This window comes from Sturnira hondurensis, unplaced genomic scaffold (genome assembly GCF_014824575.4).
Source record: "Sturnira hondurensis isolate 20B ecotype Veracruz unplaced genomic scaffold, ASM1482457v3 Scaffold0000880, whole genome shotgun sequence".
Taxonomy (NCBI): domain Eukaryota; kingdom Metazoa; phylum Chordata; class Mammalia; order Chiroptera; family Phyllostomidae; genus Sturnira; species Sturnira hondurensis.
Window position 1 is genome coordinate 15,458,539 of NW_028073511.1, and position 13,186 is coordinate 15,471,724.

Here is a 13,186-nt window from a genome sequence, read left to right on the forward strand (position 1 = left end):
ATGTAAAATAGAACATGAAAAATACTGCCCATAGTATTTTGTGAGGTTCACTTCTGAACGAAACAGAAAATGAGGGCCTGGATTTACCCTCCCACATGAAACACTCTTCTGGGTGTTGTCTGTATTTGTATACAAACAACATACTTCCAAAATTAGTTTTAGAATTTGATCAACTGTCAGCTCAAGACATTGGTCCTGGAGCAAGAAAAACCAAACAGAATGAACCCTATGAATGCTCTAGCTATGCCTGATGCAATCGACTCTCCAGGATGCGGAGGTGTGACTACAGACAAAAAGGTCAGAGTGGTGTGATTACTTGATGCAAGGAACCCGTGAGCCAAAAGTGGTTGTAGCATTTAGAGGCTGAGAGGTACAAGTTAACAGGGAAGTTCCCCCGGAGCCCCCCAGAGGCATACTGTCCTGCTGACATCTTTATTTAAGTCACTGAGACCCAGCATTGTAATGTCCAATAGTGTAAAATAATCAATTCGGGGTATTTTAAAGCACTAAATCTGTGGTAATTTGTTATAGCAGTAATAAAAAACTAATATAAGTCTTATGGATCAAGGCATATAATATTCACTCCCTTGTCATACCTTTTATAACTTGCTGTATTTCCTCAATTTTGGTCTTTCATTATATTCTTTCATATTCTGAGACACCCTGTGTTTACCTTTTAGGACAAAACTATTCATTCTACCCTGAAAATAAAAACAACAACATAAAACATTTCCTTCACCTTGCATGTATGGCTCTATTTTTCTGTCACTGTTGTTCTGACTGGACTCTAAGCTACCTATGCAAATAATTTTTTATCAAAGAACCTTCTAATTCACAGAGAAAAGTGGGGAGTAGAAAGCTCGGAATTATGTCATAATCAAATATTTTAGCAGTGTAGCAAAGCTTAAAAATGTACTTTAACACAACTTTTTATAGCCACACATAACTCCCTTATACCTTTTTTTTTAATGGGAAAAATGAGCAGACTCATTAACATGACTGAAAAATCCACTCTATAAAATATAAAAATGAGATAAGGACATATGTAAACTGAAATGCATGCTTCATAATCAATGTTTTATTATTCAACATTTCTAAGAAAGTATTCAAATATCCAACATTGTTATTAATTAATTCAATTTAATAGCCCCAAATTTTAAGTTACCTAAAGATCTCGGAAATAGTTTACACTGACAAATAAATTGGTGATATAAAAGCTTTTATTATAAACATTAAATTATTATATTATAATTAGTCTTTTCATTTGAAAGAAACACAAATTTTTTGTAAGTAAATAAAATGTACATGTAATTAGCCTCAAGAAAAAAGACCTGTAGCTATTAAGTATTTTTTAAAACACACAAAATTTTATGTTTACCTGGAAGAGGAGATACCACAATTGTAAAGGTGGTTTTCCCAGGGCCAGGCTGACCCATTGGGTGTGCTGACCCCTGCAATTACCCCGAGTGTGGGAAACCCGACTGCATAATTTGTGGTAGTGGGGGGCTGTGTTTGCACTCTCCCCTGGAAGGAAAAAGGTAGGAAAAAATGTCACACACAATTATTATAACTATCTTAAGATTTACCTCAACTATGAATATAGATTCTGAAAATGTTTCTAAGCTAGCAGTTTCTCTAAGGATTGCTTTTTAAAAAAATAAAATCTGTGTATTTACAGTACTAAGATATGGTTTCTTTATTCTATGATAATTTGAGAATATTTTATTTACTTAAACAATTCTTAGTATCTATAAATGCATTAGTATCTATAAATGAAAGTGCTCCCTTTATTTAAGTAGGAAAGCATTTCACACACAACAAAACCAAATGTTTTCTCAATTACAAACCTGCGGAGTCCTAGACACACAATCCATATTTTTAGTTCTGCAATATTATCCACAAATGATATTGAAATACAGTAACTGTCTCTATCTCAAGGGCTGTTTTCTTTCCTAGTGGATAAAAAATAGTTAGGTGATCTGATATAATAAATAGAAAAACAAGAAGACTAACAAACTGGATTCTTTGCCATCTTTTACTCAACAAAGCATTATTCTCAATTGTGTGTCCTAGAGTTCTCCAAACGCTGAGATCCTGAAACCAAACCCCAGTCATTGCTACCACCGATAAGAAATAAGTCATTAACAGAGCGTGACTCAAAACAAACAAACAAAACAAATGAACAAAAGAAAGAAACAAGAAAAATCAGGGAACAGAGTAGGGCAAAGTGCTGTTTTTATTTCTTCTTGAAATTCTCTCTGGCTCTCTGGGAACCAAGAAAAAACTAACTAACTAACTAACTAATCTGCCTTCACTAAACAGCCCCATGAGGTGCAAGCTGGGGAACCATTCTCCTTGTGAATCTCAAAGTTCTTCAGCAAAAGCAGAAGTTCGTCCTCTGGACTAACACTTCAGGACTTGTGTGGAGACAATGACCTTGGCAGAGAGTGTCTTCCTCAGTCCAGGTAAGGGAACAGATTTGTTCTTGATCCCTGGGGATAAATGAGATAGGTGATACTTCTCTTCAGAACAGAGATTGGACAGATTTTCTAGGAGCTACTAACAGCCTGCAATCACCTAAAATTGTGTTTCCTCAGCTGTGATACAAACACGCTGTGTGTGGAATTCAGCTGTCTCCATCTCTGCTTTGTCCCAAGGCCTTGGGGATGTGAGGGGAACCTAGGCAAACGTGAAGTTGATGCTGCATGCAGTGCTGTAATAAAGTCCTTCCAGCTGACCCAGGAATCTCCTGTCTTCTCCCAGCATCTATGAAACCAAGGCAAGCTGAGTAACTCGTTACTTCATAAGGTAACCTCACACTTCCACAATTCGAGACAGCAGCATTTTTTAACTACTAAGTTTCTGAATCCTGTCTATTTGTGCATCTTCATAGATGTCAGCATAAGAAATGCCCAAACCTGTAGAGAAGTTTTATAAGAATTTATGTAAGTCTAAACTGATCACAGTCGCCAGGAAGCAAGCTATAAAATGATCTGAAGAATAATAGTTTTGAGAGCTTTTTATGCATTTGAAATTAAGGAGGGAATTTAAGGGAGATGCCATAAGGGTGGGGGAAAGCAAGAAAGGAGATTGAATTATAAGAATATGTGCTCTCTTAAGGAGTATTATTATTTCTGGCATTTCAAAGTTATGTTAACCTAGGAGCAGAAGGCCAATGGACAGAGCTTAAGTCCTGGCTGGATAGCTCAGTTGGTTAGTGCGTCATCACATGTGCAGATGCTACAGGTTCCAGCCCCGGTCAGAGCACAGGTAAGAGGCAACGCAATGAATGCACAAATGGGTGCAACAACAGATTGAGTCTTTCTCTCTCAAAGATCAGAAAAAAAATATTAAAACCTCTCACTAAAAAAGTCATAGGTCTGAATAGTGACCATCCACCATGACCTGCCCAGTGAGGAACGTGTAAGTTATTACAGCACCACATTTGCGTCCTCCCAGGTGATCTCCAGAACTTATAAAGCCTAAGTTTCCAAAGTTTTAAAGAAACATAACTGTCTTACCAACATGGAATGAACATGCATCAAAGGTATTCTTTCATTTATATATTAACAGATAATGTACTGTGACTACTTCAAACAGCATTTGAGAAGTGAGATATAGAAAAGTGAAATTGCTTGGTTGGATACAAAACTGGTTGATATTCACATGGAATAGAAATCATAACTTTGATTCTCGACCAGAAGACAAGGGTCAAGATGAACAGCCACTAAAATGCTGTAAAATACTCCAATAAATAGTCTATCTCAGCACTGCACTGAGAGAGCCCTTGGTAATCTTCTGCCTACATCACGTTTCGGATGATGCCATTCACCTAGGATTGAGACCATTCTACAGATTCATGTATTTGAAGCTCTTACAATAGTTCTTGGCATATGATGTCATGCTCTGTACACATTAGTTATTATTTTACTTGTTTGTTTATATGTTTTTGGAAAACCAAGTATAAATATTTTGTTTAGGCAGGAAATGATGAAAGCTGAATTTTCTCTTATCCATGACCCCACCTACGGATGGTTAACAATAATGCATCTCCTACACACAATCGTAACTAAGTTCTATCAAAATCTTTGGCCACCTATATCAACCCATTTTCCATTCTGATTTGACCATTCAAACTTTGTGTGTTAGGAGCGTTACCAAAATTATGTTGCTGTAGAATTGCTAATGAAGTTCCTCTCAATCATAGTTCCCTGAAGTCCCCATCGCGTACGGCGTAGGACAAAAGTAGCTTTACAATTGTAAGTATGAGAACGCAGAATTTATTCTTACGTTATCATTTAGTAGCTATCGTAATATTTTCCACAGGAACTGCAAACTCACTTTTGCTCCACCCTGCATAATGAATTAACTTCTGTGCATCTGGGAGATACTTGCGACATGCCATTCTCGGGAAATGAAGAAAACAGTCACTAAAATCACCTCAGCAGTTTTTCTTCCTCCTGAGGAAGCCTGAGTGGGAAAGGCTGGAGCCGGACCAACAATAGCAACATAAGTCGCCCCTGACAGCTTGTTAGAAACTTAACATCTCTAGTTCTACCCCACACCTACTGACTCAGAACCACAATTCTAGGCGGATACAAGGGCTTTATCCTCTGGGTGCCAGAGGATAAACCATCTAAGAGATGGTTTACGCAGTGGTTTCTTGTGAGGAGGCCTCTGAAGACTGATGACTTCGGTTTAAAACCGGGTTCTTCCATTTAGTCGTTTTGTGACTTCTGCAAGATCAATAACCCTTTCATACTTTAATATCTTCATCTATACATTGGGTATCAGGAGACTATTTAAAAATTCATGGGGTTGTAGAGTGGCATTTTACATATTAAATGGTTTATATCAGCACCTGGCACAGGTTAAGCTCTTGATAAATGAGAGCTATTCTTATTTATATCTATGTCTTAGAGACGTTTTTATGGTTTTACCCACATTCAGCAGTTGAATATATTTTAATTCCTCCTTTTCCTCATCCTAAAACATTCAAAGATTTCAAAATTAGTTATCATCAGATAAATTATGTTAATTTTCGTTTTAAAATTTGGTGTCATGTGATTTTCAGTTGTTCTAATATTTATCTGTTTGAATTAATAAGTACACATGCACCTTACTGCAAAACTCAAAATCCTGAAATAAGAGAATTAATGAGATATTTAATCATTATTCTATGAAAGGAGAAAAATTGGCACACTGAAATAACTTAGTCCAAGTGAAAAATTAATTATAGCCTAGGAAATATGAAAGTAAATTCAGATTAGAGACACTTTTGGCCCGTAAAGCTTTGTAATCTGATTGATTCTTGGCATTCTTACAGCAGGGCTGCCTTGGAGCCATAAACACAGGAGAGAATGTTTTTCAAAGAAGGCTATTATTCATGTAGGATTAGGCAGAAAATAACTTCTTACTCTAGAAAGAATTCCTCTCTCTTTACTTTCATTATACTATGCTCGCATCTTTCTCAATGTTTTTTGCCATCTTTTGCTGAAACATTTATTCTTCTATTTTCCTTAAAAATGTAATACTCTCTATATACTCAAAAAAAAAGCATATCTATCACCAACTCTTCCCAGTCCTTCTCTTTTAGCTTGTGGTTTTCTTTTTGAAGAATTTTGTTTGTTTATGTTTAGAGGGGAAGGGAAGGAGAGAAATATTAATGTATGGTTGCCTCTCATGAGTCCCCTGCTGGGAACTGGCCTGCAACCCAGGCTTGTGCCCTGACTGGGAATCGAACCACGATCATGTGTTTCCCAGGCCCGTGCTCAATCCACTGAGCTACACCAGCCAGGGCTTTAGCTTGTGTTTTTAAAATTACTTGCTAGTTTCATCAATGAGATTAAATAACATGTTAATGTGCCATTACTTGATTGATCACTTTAGAACTGTAGTTTTACTTTCAATTCAATATAGTTAATTTTTATTATTGATTATCTATCTTTACATGTTAAACATAAGTCCTGGAAAAACAGAAATATAAATTTCTTTTGTTTACTGCTCTATTATCAGTGGTAGAAATTCTTTAATGACAGGATGATGAAATTCATATATTATACAGTATTAGAGATTCTCCTTTTATGTTTAAGCCATAATTAATCTTCAATTTATTTTTGTAACCAAAATGAGCTAGAGTTTTACTATTTTTTAAATTTAAAGATAAATATTAAGTCCCCAATTATGCAGGGTCTGAGAAATTACCCTCCTTGTAAGTTAACAGTTATCCTTCCACAGTTAAATACACACACATGCAAATCACACCATTTACTCCCATTGCATACTAGCAGCGCTTGGTCATCACACCAAGCGCCCTGCCCCACGAGGTGATGTAACGAGGTTCAGGTGTGCTTCCTATGCACGCTGTGTGGGGTTTGCACCCCAGGAGAGGAACGTTAACGTTAATGAGGCTCAGGTCCTGTATAGAGCAGCTGTCAGATCTGTCCCTTCGCTTCCCCAGAAAAAAATTAAGAACTTTGCTCTAGAATATAAACAAGTCATTTTTGGAAAGGGGGGAAATATTTCTAGGTCTATTACCTTTGGACATTGTGAAAATGGACCCAAGGAAATCGAGTCTTTAAATCTCTCCTGAGCAATTGACTGCCACTAATTTCCAAAGCATGTTTGTCATTCAGTGATAAAGCCTAGACTGTGCTGAAATGTGCAAGTGTTTGTGGAGCATTGTGTCCCAACATTAATTTCTCTCCTAACATAATTTAGTGAATGGGCATTCTTTCCAATGTTCTGCAAAGCAAATTAGTTGTATATCATATATTCATATGAGCGTGAACCTGTCCTGGATACCCTATTCTATTCAACAGCTTTATCTCTTTTTTATATTTCTACATTAATACTTTAACTTCATGTTATTCACATTAATGTAATCACATTTTATAAAGCCCTTATGACCTTATGAAAAATCATGTTACATGAGGAAGGGACAAGTTTCCTGCATTTTATTTCTTTTCTGGGATTATCTTGACTATTTTTGATGCTAACACTTCCAAAGAATGTTTAGAATTAGTTTGTTGAGTACAATGAATAATCTTTTGGGAATTGTATTGAAGTTGAATAGAATCTATGAATCAATATTAGGAGAACTGATACCTAATAATGTATAATTACCTTATTTATAAGCATCATGCATGTTTTAATTAATATTAAAATATTCAAAATATTCAAAATATTTGATAAGGTAGACTAACATCTCAATGCTTTATCATTAATAGAGGATTTAAAAATTGAGGCTTACTCATTCAATTAATTTCACTGTTTGACAGTGAAAATAATAAACTACAATTAACCACCTGCACATAGTTTAATCTCAACATATAATTCTGAACAAGTACTATAAGTTTATGAGGAAAAATATTTTTCTAAAAAAACTATAAAATTTTAGTATGAATATTTAGCATGCTATATATGGGACAAATTTGGTAAATCTGGCAATTCTAGTTCTGGATTATTTTTTGGCCTTGTATCTCCTTTAACTAATCCTCAAGTAAGGGAACTTGACAATACCATATTTCATCATAGACTCACCTGGCAATTGAGATGACTACCTGTATTAACTTAATGGCTTCATCCAGTGGAAAAACAAACTTTTCATGTCTTTATGATAGAAGACAAGTTTTTTAAAAAGATTTTATTTATTTATTTTTAGAAAGAAGGGAAATGAAGGAGAAAGAAAGAGAGAAAAACATCAATGTCTGGTTGCTTCTCGTGCACCCCCTACTGGACCGTGGTCATTAAACCAGGCATGTGCCCTTATGGGAATCAAACCAACGATTCTTTCTTTAGTTCACAGGCCGGCACTCAATCCACTGAGTCACATCAGCCAGGGCAGGACACAGTTTGACAATGTGAACAAGGAGTCCACTGAAGTTACGCTCTTACTCTCCTACAGAAACTGAGGGATGAGGGTCCTAGCTCCCTTAACATTTACTTTTCAAAGAGGAGGCTCCTGGGTTTTTGAAAAAGGCATTCTGGGGTCACAAAAGGGACAAAAGAACAGTGAAAAAAGACCCCTCTAGTCTTCAAACTGAATTATATTCATTTTCCTTGTAATGTAAGCAGATGTAAAACTGCTTACATTACAAGGAAATGTAAGGAAAATACTTGAAGATAAAGGAGAGGAAAATCTCTCCCTTATTTCTAACAGAGAAAATTAAACCTCTTACTGGTAATGTGTTTTTAACCTTACAGCTACCAGATAAAATATGAAATTCCTAGATAAGTCTGAATTATTCGATGTGTTATATTTTTAGTGTAAGTATATCTGATGGTATATGTGGAACGAATTTGGTGAATCTGTCAATCTGGTTTCAGATTAATTGTTGATGCTGTTTAGAGGAGAAAATCTCAACTGTAGCTGCTCCAAGCTCACTCAGCTGTAAAAAGCAGGAGGTCTCATGAGTACATCCAGAGAATTACAAAGTTTTACACAGAAAGCATTAAGGCTTTGCTTGTCCACTCAAGCCTCATGTGTGAGTGCTCTGATACAGTGATTCTTAAGAGGAGAAGGCAAGTAAAGACACGTAGGACCTGGATGAGACTGCAAGGTACTCCACACAAAGAACCTCATGCAAATAATTAAAACAATGTAAAAATCTTTTCAGATAGAGATCTTAGTGGGTTAAAGAAGTGGCTTTGAGATCAACCAGAAAAAAAATCACTTAATGATCTTACCTTTAACAGGAACCTAATCAACAAAACAAACAAGCAAGCAAAATATAACCAAAGACACGGAAATAGAGAACAGGCTGACAGTGACCAGGAGGGAGAGGGGAGGGAATTTCAGGGAAAAAGGGGAAGGGTTTACAGGAACAGGTATAAAGGACACACAGACAAAAACTACGGGGGTGGAAATGGGAGGGAGGTGGGGAGCACTGGGGGGTGGGCTGGGATGGGAATAAAAAACAGAAAACTGTACTTAAACAACAATGAAAATATTTTTTTAATTACTTAAATTAGACAATTGTTACAGGTTAATTTTAAATGTGCACATCTATTCCATATCTTGCAGCTATTCAAATCCAAAGAGAACATTTAAGACAGAGTTCATTATATACGTGAAGATTAAAAAAGAAACCTAATAATTTACTAACAGCCCATCTCAGGCTAAGTGTAGTTTACACTTGTTCTCTGATATGCAACTAGAGTTGCTGTTTGCAGACCCTAATCACTTAAACTCACAATTATTCTCAAACTTTGATGAAAAACTCTTATTCCATTTGTAATTGTAATGCTTTACCTCATTTATCTCAGCAATTGTTATTATTTCTGTAAAGTTAAAATCCCCTGGTACTTGCACCCCTTCTGTGAGTCTATAACATAAGGTCTTGTGAATACTTTCCTTATGTGGTTTTCTTTGCAGTTTTGCTTCTTATATTCATATTATTCCTTTGCTGAGATATTGAATAGCTATTCTTTTGAGACTTGTATACACTTTTTGTTAAAAAGACAACTATTGTCACCATAAAATAATTTCTAGACTAACAAATGAAAACTTTCGGCTTTCTTATTCTCTTTAGCCAACCACGTAAAGAGTAGATTATGGGACCATCACTACATCTCCCACAGGAAACCTTCAGAGATCTCAGTAGGATAGTAGCTGAATTAAGCTGCCATGAAAAGAAAACACTGTAGTATATAACTCATCACTCATATTTCCCAGTTAGGCTTGTATGCATGCAATACATACATTCAAATCCGGCCAGGAATGCTGAAGTTGGTTGAAATGTTTCCATGCCTCAACAACCTACACATTAAAGTGATTGATCACTTAAACCATCTCCTCCTTCCTTTGATCTTTCATCATCTGCTGGAGTGCCTGATGACTGACACCACCAGCGGGAGCCCATCACTAGACAGAGAGCTGGCCTAGAGAAATGGGAAAAGGAAACAAAAACCTGTCTGTCAAACGGACGTGATCAAAAAATGATATTTTACAGGCATATTATCACTGTCAGCTAAATGAATAGGTAAGTGAAATAAATGAGATCTGAAATTAGAGGTGAACAGAGATTCTATAACTTAAATTTTCAAAGGCAGAACAATGCCGAGGGTAAAATTATTTATGAACGCTACATTGTTTTACCATCCAAAGCATAGAAACAATTTTCAGATAATTTATATCTTCACTCTTCTGTAATATTTATGCAGTTTGGGAGCTGAGAGGGTTTGTTGTAAGTGATTTAACATTCTTGCTTTTTTTTTTCTTTTCTCAAACAAACAAACAAAAGCTATGGTAAGATCAGAACATTTTTGGATCAGCATCTCTGAATATGCCTATCAATCAATCATGTTTTCTTATCAGTTACACCAATTGTTTTTCACTGTATGTGAAGGAAAATAAATTACATCATCTGGATTTCTGTGAACAGAATAAACTCACAGGGCAGTTTAAAATACTGTTTAGTTCAATGCTCTCCACAGCAATGATCTCAGAGAGCATCCTGCTGCTTTTTTAAATTGCGACTCTGGCAGCGAAGGATTAAGCATCACTACCAAAATTACATGTAAATAAGTTAGCCTCCTCTCCAAGGGTCTTTAACCATGATGTCACTTACTAGTCCTAACTCTCTTGTCCCAAAGCCTTCAAACACTTGCTCAGCCTCATTCCTTATGGAAGATCCCAATGTCCCAATACTTCAGTTTTTTTTTTTAAAAAAGTCTTAGAAAATCATGTCTCCTAAATCTTGTTGTAGCAAAAAACGGTTCCATGTTTTCCATTTTTATGTCAATTTGTACAATCCTATATGTGAGAGCCAATGTTTCTATTTTGCCCTGGAGTGACAAGCACTGTGACCTAACAGGTCTGCTGCCCCTCCAATTCCTAAGATTAAACCAAATTGTAATGACAAGTTATTTGTGCAGAAACACTTAGACTAATGAAAGAAGCTTGTATCAAACCTTCAGAGTGCAATTCCTAAGAGAGTTGTTGCCAGCCTTTTATCCAAGCACCTTCCCTCTCACTAACTCTGGCTACTCAGCTCTTCTGCTGTTAAGTGCATGAGTTCCCCCCCACTTTGCTGTGCCCTTCAGGAGTCCTCCTCACCTTAGCTGTGGTGAGTTACTGGAAATACTCTACTCGGAAAAGTCTCCTTCTCCTTCCGTCGTTTTCGTGCTAAATTCTCACCTGGATTCACAGCACTTTAAAGGAAGCTGATTAAAACCCAGTGACCTTAAACACAAGGGAGAGAATAGGACATAAGAAACATCAGATAACCTGAAGGGGATCTAGTCCAATCTTTTTTTAAGCTCATTAACACTGTGGGGCCTGCCTTCTCCCACATTAATGTCCCTGCTGGGATGCACTGCAATGGCCGGCAGGAGTGTTTCTCGTTGACAGATTTTTGTCTTTGGGCACCTTCTTCCCCATCTGGAATACCTCAGACCTTCAGGGGTTATCATATTACTTCCTTTTCAATTCCCTTCAGCTTTCTTATACCTCGCTGAATACTTTTTCCCCATTTCTTCCAGAAATCCAAAGTTAGTTTGGCTTAAAAAAAAATCCCCCATTGTATTTCGGACATAATTCTCAACTTCAAAACTAAAAATTCTCAAAACTTTTTCAGAAAAGTTCTCAAACCTTAGTTTAAATCATTTGCATTTTTTACCCTTCAGTTGTTCTGGATTCTTCCATTAAATAATGAAATAAACCTGCCTGCAAACTAAAATAATGCCTTTTCCATCTTTTCCTTACCTCCTTAGCATAAAGCACATAATTTTCCTTCAATTAAAAATTACCTTTTTTCTGATATATTCAACGGAAAAGCACTCACACAATGTATAAGATGTGCCCAGACAAATTCCAGCCATTGTTAATGTAACACGAATAGTCTGTGCAACATCCATGTAACCTGACAGCCCAGGAGAGTGGACTGGAATGCGTGAACAATAACAATTTCCCTGTGCTTGTCAGTGGGGTGGTAGATGCCCTTGATGGGTAGTATGTGGCCATCTCATTATAAATAACTGAGCAAGTAGAATAATGAATCTGCATCAAATTTTGCATTAAGCTTGCATATTCCTCCATAGAAATTGTTTGGATGATTCAGAAGGCTTTCAGAAATGATGCAATGAGTATAGTGCAAATAAAAGTATGACAAAAACACTTCAAAGATGGTCAAGGATCTGTTGAAAATGATCCATATTCTGGAAGACCTACAACAAGCAGAACACCTGAGAACGTTGGACATGTACAGGCTGCAATCAACAAAGGTCAGTGACTGACAGTGTGAGAACTAGAAACTAACCCGGGGATTCCAAAACTGCTGTGTCCCAGATTTTGATGCAGGATCTTGGCGTGAAACCTGTCATGGGAAAATTGACTCTGCAGCTTCTTCTACCAGAGCAGAAGGAATATTGTGCTGCAGTTGCTAATAACTTGATTCAAACTTCTACCAATGAACCACAGTTCCTCAAGAAGGTCATGATTGGAGATGAATCATGGGTCTAGGGCTATAATCTGGAAATGAAGGTCTAGTTGTCCGGATGGAAGTTGCCTGGTTGGTTCTCCATGCACAAAGAAGGTGTGACAAAATTGCAGTAAGATAAAGGCCATGTTGACTGTGTTTTTGATTGGAAAGGTATTGTCTATCCAAGTACGCCCCTCCATGGAGAGCTGTGTGAGGTACCAAGGTGCCTACTTTGAAGTGGACTGAGATGTCATTGTCCTATGTATAATGTTTCTTGTATCTTTTGTCTTCAATAAATGTCTCTATTTTTTATATTGTATGGCTGGATACTTTCTTGATGGGCCTTGTAAAACAAAAGATATGCCAACAAAGAAGTAATTCTTAGCAAAAGAAAATGAGTAAACTTAAAAAAAGTACATGTTAGCTTATGCAACTGTGTAATTTGTGAGTAAATATGAATATCCTTGGATATCATGGCTTTGGATCACATTAAACAGGACTGGATTTTAAAAGATGCCCCATGATCTCATCAAACATATTTGTATTTATTTTATATTTTGTTTATTTATTTTCTTTTACTCTTTATAGAGGATGGCTCCTGGAATTGGGCTCACTGCAGTATCATAACAGTGATATAACAAATGATACCTAGGCCAGAACCTCTAACCCAAGATCCTACGGAACAAGCCTTGAAGAAGCAGGATCTAGAGCATGATTGAAAAACCTCCATTCTTGTTTATTTATTTTAAAGTAGTATATATATT

General features: G+C 36.5%; 1 non-coding gene and 1 pseudogene across 1 annotated transcript; both read left to right on the plus strand.

The window, feature by feature from the left end:
- The first annotated feature begins 219 nt into the window (after positions 1-219).
- Positions 220-13,186, plus strand: part of LOC118994105 (rac GTPase-activating protein 1-like) — a 29,030-nt pseudogene continuing 16,063 nt past the window's right edge.
- Positions 1,371-1,527, plus strand: LOC118994366 (U1 spliceosomal RNA). The gene has a single exon (XR_005068030.1). It is a non-coding gene; the product is annotated as a U1 spliceosomal RNA (small nuclear RNA).